Here is a 12,175-nt window from a genome sequence, read left to right as displayed (position 1 = left end):
TTATCCTGCAGCAGAGCAATAATAGGACAAATTGATGGGCACGCCAATCAAGTTTTGTACGCCCATCAATTTGAGGGTGTGCCAATATGGGTAGCCCTTTTGTGTTATAAAGAGGATGAAAATCAGAAAAAAAAGGAAGAAAAAAAATCTCATTCTCGTAGAGAGAGAGAGAGAGAGAGGAGCAATCCGAAAAGGAGTTTTTCGGATTTTTTTATTTTTCTCCGATCGACCTTGCCAGAGCTCCGTTTCAGATCTGCTTAGAGAAGAATATCGTGTCAAAAGAGCGAGGTAGGAAGAGGGATCTTCGTTCTCGTAGGAGATTACAGAGAGAGGGAGAGAAGAGAGAAAACTCAGATCTCAAAACCTTAGTTCATTATCCTTCTCTGATCATCCTCCGGCCATGTCCCATGGATTCCAGTAAGCTCGTCTCATTTTCCGATCTTCTCCATCTTCTTCATCGCTCAGCCACTGCAGATCTTCACGGCCACCACCATTACTCTGGTCACATCCTCCGGCAAACCCCACCGGAATCCGAGCTCATCATCACCAAGATCCGTCCACCTCCACCTAGATCCGTCCCCATTACTTTCAATCCCTTGTCTCCATTAGAGCCGCTTCACTCCACTGAAACCTTGATTTCCTTTCATGCATTTTTCCAGATCTGATTTTTTTTATTTCTATTTTTTAGATATGAAATAGAGAGAGATCTAGGTTTTTATTTATTTATTTTTGTAACAGAGAAATAGAGGAGAGCCAGAGAGAGAAGGGATTCCCAAAACCCTAACCCCGAATCATCTTCTCCGGGGAGATTCGACCGGAATCGGGCCAGATTCCGGCAGATCTATCTTCCACAAGATTTGTTAAACCCCCTTCTATTGAAGCCGTCGCCATTTCCATTGCCTTTGTGGATTTCCTCCTCCTTTGGTCTCTATTTGCTAGATCTGTTCTTGCAAGCTTATTTTCTTCGAAGTTTGGATCCAAATTCCGGCGAACTCTATAAATTCCGGCCCGGAATCCTTCGATCCGCCATAGATTCCGTCCATCACCATCTCACTCTCTTTACCTCTTCATATCTCCACCATTATCTTCTCTTTTCTCTTATTCTTTCTTTTATTAGTTCCTTTGTTTGGTGCAATTTAAGTTTTGATCGGAAAATGCCAAATCAGCCACCGCTATCACCATCCTCCCTTACTTTAAACCTTAGATCCAGTGGTCCCTAATTCAGATCCGGTCATCTATTTCATAGATCCGGCCATTCCTACTGCAGATCTGACCGATTCTCAATCCAATCTCAGCCGTGAGGTCGAAGCACTGGACTTGAAGCTTGTGAGAGTAGAATTTGGTCTTCTTCTTCATCGACCTCATTCGGTACCAAGATTGATCGTACTACCATCTTCTTTTTGGTGAGTTGTGCTATTCAGGTAATATTCCTATGCCTCTCTGATATTGCTAAAATTTTATGAGGAGATCTACCTTGGTCTGGCATTATGGCATTAGTTCAAGGTTTTCATTTTTAGCTTGATTCTTCTATGCAATTAATTCTCTGTGATGAATGGATGGCTGGAGTTATACATGTTTAAATGGTGAAGGAAATCAGATGGTTACTCTGCCCCATGTCGCGGGTACAAGTATCATCTGATTTCACAGGTTGCCCCATGACGGGAGTATAAGTGTTTGAATCATTTAATGTCATGTTCTTTCTCTTGATTCTGGAGTTGATGTAGTTGTCACAAGCTTGATATTTCCATAAATTTGTTGATGGTTTCCCTGTTGAATTGACCAATTGTCTTCACCTGTTGATTGGTGGAATGTTGTGTATGTCCACATATTCGCACGACATCAGCACTAGGTTTGAGATAATTTTTGCCTTGATGATCATCTGATGAGTGTGGAGTTATGGTTTGGTTGAGATTTGTCATAATTTCTTTAAGGTAAGACTATGTATAGTTCTAGTGGAAATATTCTAGGAGGTGTACAAGTTGTGTACAATTCTGTTTTGGTCAAATTCAATTAAAGAGCTTGTAATAATCTCTCAAGGTTATAGCTGTCCAATTTGCTAGGTGGATATGAATGCTTTCAACTACGTGGTAGAGCTTGCTTTATACAGGGGTAAGCCCTGTCCAGGTATTGAAATAGAATAGTCCTCATGTCTTGTTGTCTCTCTTATGAGTGATAATCTGATGGCGATAGTCGGAGCCTCCCCCTTTAGAGAGACAATTTGTGTCTCTATAGAGCAAGCCCAGTCTCAGGGACTTGCTTAGTCCAAGTAGTGTCCCCTTCTCTATTTAGTAGACTTCTCTAGTTTTTTTTAGAAACCATTAGATGGTAGTTTCTCTTCCTCATTTAGAAGACCATGTAGTTTTATTAGCTAGTTCCATTCTAGGAGACACGCTTTGTCTCGTTAGGCAGCTCTCCTCTGGGAGCAAGCCTCGTTGCTTAGAGCCCGCCTTTTCCCATTGGAGGCATACAGTGCCTCATTTATAGAACCTCCCTTGTTTATCTCTCTTTTGAGCTAAAAGACACGCTATGTTTTATTTGTCTCCCTTTATAGAGTATTGGAGAGTCTTTGACCCATTTATCCTTTAAGTTGTAGTAGTAGAGAGCCTTTGGCTCGCTCGTCCTTTGGATGGCATTGTTAGAGAGTCTTTGATTCACTCATCCTTTGATAGCGGTATTAGAGAGTCTTTGACTCATTTCCTCTTTTTCTATAGTTATTTTTAGGAGCTTCTCTTTAGTGTTGTCATCACTCTTGTTTGTTAGGGACTAGTACAGTCTCATTAGAGCTTTACCTTTTGGGATTTTAGATCATTGTCTTTATCCTTGATCATTAGTTTACCTTGTTTAGGGGTTTCCCCTATTTGCCCTAGGGTATGGCCCTAGGGTTTTGCTTTGTATGTTTCCTCCGGTCTTTGACCAAAATGGTGAAATCAGAAATTTAAAATCTAAAAAATATGTTAAAATATTTAAAAATCCAAAAACATTTGAAAAGCTTTAAAACAAAAAAAGTGAATATTTTAAAACTAAAAAATATTAGAAATTTAAAACATAAAAAATATTTAAAAATCTTTAAAAAATATTCTAAAGTGTTGAGTGTTTTAGAAGTAGTAATTAGGAGAGTTCGTTTCAAACTACGTTGGCTTGATTATCTTCCGAGGTACGTAGTGCAGCTTGGGATCTATATCCCAAGTCCAGCCAAACTTTTGTAAATAACATTTTAAATCTTTTTTTGAATAAGCAACCTTTAAAACCTTGTTTTCAAAAGATCTTCCTCTTAGAGTTAGGAGTTTCTCTTAAATAGAGAGTTTTAGAGTTAGGAGTTTCTTTTGATAGGTTGTTTGATTGTTTGTTTGTTGTGTACTTGTTTTAGAGTTAGGGGTCTGTCCTGGAGTTATAGGAGCGCCTCCTTCCGGTCAGTCGGCGATCCACATCGCCGAGTGATGACTAGAGTAGGATACGTTAGTCCACCCTTTATTTTTCCTAGGAAACACAGCCTAGTTACACATAGGTTGTAGGAACCACCTGCATTAGCTTAGGGCTAATCTGCATTTAGTTAAGGCATATAGGGTGTCCTAAAATCCACAATTCACTGGAATTTAAATAATCGTACAATAAACTTTAATAATGGGTCCGATCTTTTAGATCGAGTCTAGGATAGAGGGCTAGGTGTCTTAGGCATCATAGCTTAGAATAGGCGCGAAGAACTACGTTGCCTTGATTCTCGTGGAGGCGGGGATACGTAGGCTTCTTTGGATGAATATCAGACCATCCAAGGACCCGGGCTAATGTTTTAGAGTCTTAGGATTTATTGTGTTGTTATTATATGTTTAGATGTGTTTTCTTACTTTCTCATACTGATCCTATGCCTTTAGCTGTAGCATGCATGTGTTTGCACATCAGAACTTAGACACCAGTTAGGCATGTCACTCACAACCTAGTTGTTATTAGGTGGCACATCTTTTATCTTACATTATGTGTGCTTATTATTTCATCCCCGAGTCATGCATGATTAGGTAGACGTTCACTCGGGGATATTTGTTCCCATTTCACATGATTTTTACCCAAACTTCTTTGGAGTTAATGAAAATGGCATGAGAGACCAAGTGCTTGCACTCGGACGAATTGGGGGTGCTCTTCAGACCTTCTCCATTCGTAATCAGGCACGAACCCATATATATTTCTGGTTATCCGTTGCACAGAGGATTTGATTTTGAGGTTCTATGGCTTATCCATGGATGGCGACTCTGAGTTTATTTTCGGTATGTCTTGGTTTCGAGCCTTGGCTCTGGATCGAGACATATCTCTTTCTTTTTTATATCGCCACTCTTGTTATGCTATGAGGGTGGCATCCATTTCGAGAGTTCCTTGGTAGAGCTCTCCTTCACACGTGGACGATCCAGAGGGTGTTAGGGACCCGGTCCCTCACCGTCCTCGGATCGGGGCCACACTGTGCTTTAGTGTTAGGAGTCAGTCCTTCAGTTTCAGGCGTATGTCCTATCATCATAGGGAACTAGGATTCTATCCAACCTTTCATCAAGTCATGTGATTCTGTCCAATCCTTGCAAGGCATAGGATTCTGTCCAACCCTTGCAGAGTCGTGATTCTGTCCAATCTCCCCCAAAGTCTAGGATTATGTCCAACCTTTACAGGATATTAGAAGTCTGTTCTACCCTTATGATGATAAGAATCTGTCATCTTGAGTCAAAAATGACAAAAACACTTGAAAAATATCTGAAAAATTCAAAAATATTTAAAAATTCAAGAGTCATTAGGAGTACTTAAGAAAGTTGGTTTCCGAACTACGTTGGCTTGATCCCCTCTCACAGGGTACGTAGGCACCGAGATTCTTATCCCAAGTCCAGTCAAACCTTTCAAAATAAACATGTTCAAATCATTCAAAAACATAAAAATTCTTTAAACAAATCTTTTACACTGGTTTTCGAAAAGATCTTCCCCTAGAGTTAAGAGTCTGTCGTAGATATTTGGGGTATCTTAGAGTTAGGAGTCTGTCCTGGTTATGTTGATGCTTTGTGTTTTGTGTGTAAGTGTCCCTAGAGTTATGAGGCACCGAGTCGTGGTCGGTTAGACACTTAGTCGAGCCGATGGCTTGACTAGGATGCACTTAGTTAGCCTATTATTTTCCTTAAGACATACAGCCTAGTTAAACATAGGATGTATGGCTCACCTGCATTAGTTTAGGGCTAACTTGCGTTAGTTAAGGCATATAGGAAGTCCTAAAAATTACAATTCACTTGAACTTAAGCAATCGCATAAGAAGCTTTAAAAAAGTTAGTCGAGTCTAGTTGATTGAGTCTAGGATAGTGGTCCTAGATGGTTAGGCATCGTAGTTTAGAATAGGTCACCGAACTACATTGACTCTGATTCTTCCCGAGACCGGGATACGTAGAACAGCCGGGATGGCCATCCTGGTCCGAGTCAAACTTGACATTAGAGTCTCAGGGTTTGTTGTTAGTGATTTAGGATTTTGTGGTTATCACTATTTATTGCATAGATCTATGGTTGTGTGTTTTCTTTCGGACTGATATTATTTCTTTACTCACCTGCTTATTTGTAGCTCTCAGATGCTTAGCTGTAGCTTTTACATGCTTAGATGTAGTTCTTTATCTTCGCTGATTATTACTTTTGCTATCATCTACTGACGTTTGCTCACTATGCAGATTTATCTCTTTAGCTATAGTTGTGCATGTGTACTTTTACTGCTTTCTTAGATGTGATGAGTTAGGATTAGATATGATTGATAGAGACTGGTAATAGGGTTATCTGTTATCAGATCGATACTAATCTTTTACGCCTCTTTATGAGACGGCAGATTCTAGTGTTCATTCTAATAACGGATGATACTGGTATCAACTCTCTTTAGACATGGATGTTAGACATGATGTATGGAGATAGGTAGCAGGGTTATTTTATATTGGATAAGCATTAGTCTTCTACGCCTCTCTAAGAGATGTTGGATTCTAGTGTTCATTCCAATGACAGATGATACTGATATCAACTCTTCTTAGGACTTGTGTTTTCTTTTGCCTATCGCCGAGACATGCATGCTTAGGTAGACGTCTTCTCGGGGATATTCGTTTTCATTTCCTATGATTTTCGCCCAAGATTCTTTAAAGTTAATAAATAAATGGCATAAGAGACCGGGTGTTTACACTCGGGCGAATTGGGGGTGCCTAACACCTTCCCCATTCGTCATCAGGCACGGACTTTTGTATCTCTGGTTATCCGTTGCGACAGAGGTATGGGACCCAGGGCCTACTTCTTTGGATGGTGACTCTGAGTTATTTTAGGTACGTATCGATTCCGGGCTAGTCCACGAATCAAGAGGTATCTCATTTTACATCGCCACTCATACTGTGAGAGGCACTCTTTCGAGAGTTCCTTGGTAGAGCTCTCCTTCACGTGTGGAGATCTCAGAGGATTGACGGGGATCGGGGTCCACACCTATGTACACTGATGAGCTACTAAAATCGGTGGTTTAGATTATCTTATGAAAACGGTTTTAGGCACCACTTGCTTACACTGAGGATCATCAAATTGATTGTCCAGGTCATTCTAATCTTAATCAATTTTGAGGTATAACTTTTGTACATGGCAGCCTTCTAAATGGATAGTAAGGCTCGTCTAATGGAGGTGGTTTTGAGGGGTGCGGCCAATTTGCACTATAGTCCATTCAAATGAGCAGTTAAGATCATCATATGGAGACGATTTACAAGGTGTGATCGATTTATATTGGAAGCCCATTAATTGGACGGTTTGGATCATCCAACGGAAAGAAATTAGATGGGGGCGTGATCAATTTATAGTGGAACCGCTATTTTAAATAAAATCCAATTTTGTTTCTAATAGAATCCTGCCATTCTTGGATGGGCCCACATAGATTGTCTTTCCATTCAGTTTAACCAATACAGCCTATCTAATTTCATGTCCAAAAAGGTAATCTACCAAGTCTGAGCATTGACTACCAATCTTATGAGCTTTGAATTTAATATAATTCTCCTCCAAGAAAGCTCCTATTTTCGTTAATTCTTCTCTACTTTATTTGGTCCGTGAAATTTGGCAACTTCATGTTGTACTGTGGAGTGGCTCGGCTGACACGTGCTATCTTATGGGCATTGCTAATTTAGTTGTGAATGTAAAGTGGAAAGTAGACCTGGGAAACGGGTAACCCGCGCGGGTACGGGTACGACCCGTCCGGGTACGGACCCAACGGGTACGGGTAAAAAATACCCGCGATTCTGCGGGTAGCCATTTCATGTACCTAGACCCCACCCGGGCGGGTACGGGTAAACCCGCGGGTAACCCGGAAAATTTCTACTTAAAGTAGAGTTTTTTCTTTAACCTAATCTTCCATGAAAATGAAATTCGAGGTAGCCAAACATGGCCATATATGCAAATCTCTCTCTATTAAACCCATAGCTATTGTAAATATAAATCAGCCTGTAGCCTATTTAAAACCCTATAAATGTATATCTCTATGTATTGTGTATAGAAGAGGTTATTTAAATACCTTACATAACAAACATTTAAATTAGGGAAATGATATCCCCCCCATCCACCCTTTTTCTGTGAGAATGGTTCACTGCTTGAGGATAAATTCACCCCCCTTTAACGTTTTTCTTTGCCTTTAAGGGGGTATTTTATCTGCCAGGGGGGGGGAATGTCATTCCCCTTAAATTAAGGAAATCTATATACTATATTATGAATCTTATTATAGTGTGATTTAAATACACTATAAAAAATGAAATGTGGCTCAATATTAGTCACAAAAGCATATATTTTTTGCACGAATATATTGGAAAAATTTGGTATGAATCCATCTCTAAACACCCAAGTGTTTTGCTTCGGCATGTGGATTCATCATTTTATAATCCAAAGCGTTCATCTTGTAGGCCACAACATGGATGGGAGATCCACCAAAACCTCTCCTGTTTAGACATCCTAATCATCTGATCGGTGGCCTTAAAAAAGTTTCAGTTTTAAAGAAGAAGAACCAGTAGCCACATTCAACAGAAGTTTACAGATTGGATGGCTAGGATCATAGAATGGATGAGATTTTGGGTTCTGTTCCATCTAAGTAGAGCTCACAGATGAACAGTCTAGATCACTGCAAATTAGGTCTCACTTGCATGGTTCTTTGGCAGATCAAAAAGCACTATTTTGCTAGGGTCCAGCATTCTACATTTCTACAACATCTTGTTAGAGAAATTCATCACCAATACTTCCAAACATCTTCCACTTTTCAATCTAGTTAAAAGCCATCAATCTCCTAAATCAACTAAAATAACTTCAATTTAAATTTGGTTGGAAGAAGAAAATAACCAAAGCTGCCATTCAAAAAAAAAAAAAAAAAACTTCAATTTATGCTGCGGGCACCCGCGGGTTTACCTGGCCCAGCCCATTTTTGACGGGCCGGGTGGACCTGCGGGTCCACTTCAAACGGGTCACTAGTTAGAGACCCACACCCGCAAATTTGCGGGCGGGCCGGGTGGACCTGCGGGTGCGGGTCACTTTTTGCCAGGTCTAGTGGAAAGCCCTTCTTTGGAGTTGGTGGAATTATCAATTAACTAGCCTTTCTTCATAAATATTAGCTATACCCACTTGCTAATTCTAATTTTTGGCATTTTATGCATGATTCTACACACAACAGTTATATCCACGTTGGAAAGTTTTGAGCTACAATTGGAATCGTTCAATACATACACATGTGGGACCCACTTGCCAAAACAACAAAAACAGCCACGTTTTGTTTTAGGTTTTTGAGAAAAATATTTTTTTTTTACATATACATGCAACCATGATTTTAAATTTCGACCGAAATTTTGATTAAATTCTGAAATTTTGAAAATTCGGCCGAAAATTTTGAACCAAATTACCAAATTTCAGACCGAAATTTCGGACGGTTTTCGGTGGGGTCAGAAACGGTTACCGAAACCAAAATTTTAAACCATGCAAGCAACCATGTGGGTCCCACTTGCACTTGCTAAAATTCATTCCTTATATATATATATATATATATATATATATATATATATATATATAGAGAGAGAGAGAGAGAGAGAGAGAGAGAGGAAAGTGAAGCTACACCGCCGGTGTAGCTAACTTAGCTACACCGCCGGCTTAAAATACAATGGGCCCACATTGTTTTGGTGATCCAAAGAATTCATTTGATTGGCCCTCACATAGATAGGGTGTCCACCAAAAATCAGCTCCATAGGATCATCCCAACCCTTCAAACTGTGGAGGCAAAAATGGACAAATTTGTGAAGGTTTTTACACGTTCATTTTTGCCTCCACAAATCGTAGGGTTGGGATGATCCTATGGAGCTGATTTTTGGTGGACACCTATATATATATATATATATATATATATATATATATATATATATATAGAGGAAAGTGAAGCTACACCGCCGTTGTAGCTAACTTAGCTACACCGCCGGCTTAAAATACAATGGGCCCACATTGTTTTGGTGATCCAAAGAATTCATTTGATTGGCCCTCACATAGATAGGGTGTCCACCAAAAATCAGCTCCATAGGATCATCCCAACCCTTCAAACTGTGGAGGCAAAAATGGACAAATTTGTGAAGGTTTTTACACGTTCATTTTTGCCTCCACAAATCGTAGGGTTGGGATGATCCTATGGAGCTGATTTTTGGTGGACACCCTATCTATGTGAGGGCCAATAAAATGAATTCTTTGGATCACCAAAACAATGTGGGCCCATTGTATTTTAAGCCGGCGGTGTAGCTAAGTGAAGCTACACCGGTCACTTTCCTCATATATATATATATATATATATATACACTACAAGACAAAATAGCATGAGTATATATATATATATATATATATATATATATATATAGGGTTCTAATATATGCATACTCATGCTATTTCGTCTTGTAGCAAAATCTCTACCCATTCTCCCACGATAGAAAAGTAAAAACGAAAGAGAGAAAGTTTCCAAAAGAAGGCGGAATGTTGGTGAAATTACAAGAAATTAAAGAAGAAGTTTGTAGTTACCAACAAATTGTGAAAGTTCAAAAATTACCAACTACAGGTAGTGGTTGTTAAAAGTACAAGACACTTGCCAAGTTTGTCTTTTTCTTGGGTTTCGAAAATAGAAGGGGAAGAAGGCTATATATTGAAGTGAAGGCTCTCTTCTTATTCTCTCTACACAGTCTCTCTACTCTCTCTTTACACTCTTGTTCTCTCTTGCTTTCTTTCAAGTTATTTTTCTTTTCAATGCTCAATCCAAGGCATCATCATCCACCATTCAAACTCAAGGTGATATTAAAGGTTGAAGCAAGAAGATTCAATAAAAGATTGGAGGAGATAATGAATAAGTTCTTTTTATTTTTGTTATTTATTCAAGTTGATGTACTTTTGTTTAAACTCAAATTAGTGGAGAGTACTTTTGTTTTACTTTTCCTTTCTAGTTATTGGATGGTACTTCTTTTCCCTCTCTTCTCTGTTTTTATTTTTATTTTTTTTTCTTTTCCATGAACAACTAAATCCTAAATACTTAGGGTTTAGTTGAAGCCATGGGGAAGGAAAAATATTTCTAATTAATTCAATCTACTCAATTGACAAATTGTGTAGGATTATGTGTTTGGAAAATCCTAATCATTCATGCAATTGGCTTTCCCCTTTCGTATGAATGATTGTTAATTTACAAATATAAAATTATATATAATTATATTAAATTGGAGTAGTATAAGGGTTGAAATCACAATAAGCTCTTCCCTGAGTTCGACCCATATTTACACGATCCGTGCACTTGCGGTTATTTAACATCACAATCATGTTTTTGGCGCCGTTGCCAGGAAGAGTATGGTTACTTTAATTCTTATATAATTCGAAGTGATTTTTATTTTTCTTTTATTTCTAATTAGTTGTTTGTTTACTTTGGTTTTTGGCTACTTCTTTTTCTAACTTGGCTCTTTTCTGTTTATGAGTGCAGGTTGGGTGCGAAACTCGGCCAACCGATTGGAGAGAGCAATCCAACAGAAACGGAGGAGAACATCCAACCCAATCCTATAGCCATGGCGGAAGAAGAAGCACCCAAGACCCTTCGTGACCGTTTCTATCCGGCCCGAGCAGCGCAACCCGCATGCATTAGATTGCCAGTTGCTCAGGGCAATAATTTTGAGCTTAAGTCGCATTTTATTTCCATGCTCCCCCATTTTCACAGGCTCCCTACTGAGGATGCATATTATTTTTACGTGAGTTTGAGGAGGTTTGTGCTTTGATTAAACTGCAACAACTTTCTGATGATGCGGTAAAATTGCGGTTCATCACCTTCCCACTCAAGGAGGGAGCCAAAAAATGGCTCTATGGTTTGCCCACAAACTCCATCACCACTTGGGAGGGGTTCACGGTTGCGTTCCTCAAGAAGTTTTTCCCTTTACATAAAAAAATAAGCTAAGGAAAGATATTTTACAATTTAAGCAAAAACCATTAGAGTCATTTTCTAAATTTATGGAGAGATTCAAAGATCTACTCCAAGAGTGCCCTCATCAATGTCTTGATTTGTGGCAATTGTGCCAAATAGTATATGAGGGCATTGATTTCCAAACAAAATAACTTTCAAAGTCCATGTGCTCTACAGGGTTCACATCTTTTACATATGAAAACCTTGCATGGAGTCTTGCTCAAATTGGCTGAGAAAACACGTGAAATCCAAGGAGTAACTTGGTTTGGCAACCTAGAGGGGGGTGAATAGGATGTTTACAAAACTTTTGCCTTTTTAAAAACTTTTACCAATTTCACCCTAGTTTTATCCCTTATTTAATTAAGTTTGAAATGGTTGAACTTAAAACAATATTACAAATTAATGTAAGTTCAAAAAACTTGTTGATTAGCAAACTTCATTAAGTGATTTAATAGCCTAGTTAGCAAGGTTAAGATATTTAGGTTGATTATCAATGCTAACTACTCACTCAATTCTAAATAACAATGCAAGTACAAATAATCAAATAAGAGAGTGAGAGGGAGTGAGAGAAATACCAATCACACAAGTGACACAAGATTTATAGTGGTTCGGCAAACGGCCTACTCAACTCTTCTCAAGGTCGCACTTGAGGATTTTCACTATTGAGACCTCCACGACGCCCGGCTCCGAGGCTTTTACAATCAAAGGAAATTAAATAAGGAT

The 12,175-nt window shown here is 39.0% G+C and overlaps 1 non-coding gene across 1 annotated transcript; it reads right to left on the bottom strand.

Annotated features, from left to right (window-relative positions):
• Positions 1–11,439: 11,439 nt before the first annotated feature.
• LOC143891512 (small nucleolar RNA R71) lies at positions 11,440–11,546 on the bottom strand. Its single transcript, XR_013255388.1, has one exon. It is a non-coding gene; the product is annotated as a small nucleolar RNA R71 (small nucleolar RNA).
• Positions 11,547–12,175: the final 629 nt, after the last annotated feature.

The sequence above is a fragment of the Tasmannia lanceolata genome, unplaced genomic scaffold (assembly GCF_043159265.1).
Source record: "Tasmannia lanceolata isolate RefF3 unplaced genomic scaffold, GAP_Taslan_0.1 ptg000013l, whole genome shotgun sequence".
Lineage (NCBI taxonomy): Eukaryota > Viridiplantae > Streptophyta > Magnoliopsida > Canellales > Winteraceae > Tasmannia > Tasmannia lanceolata.
Note: the sequence above shows the minus strand (reverse complement) of the source record. Positions and strands in the feature narration are given on the sequence as shown.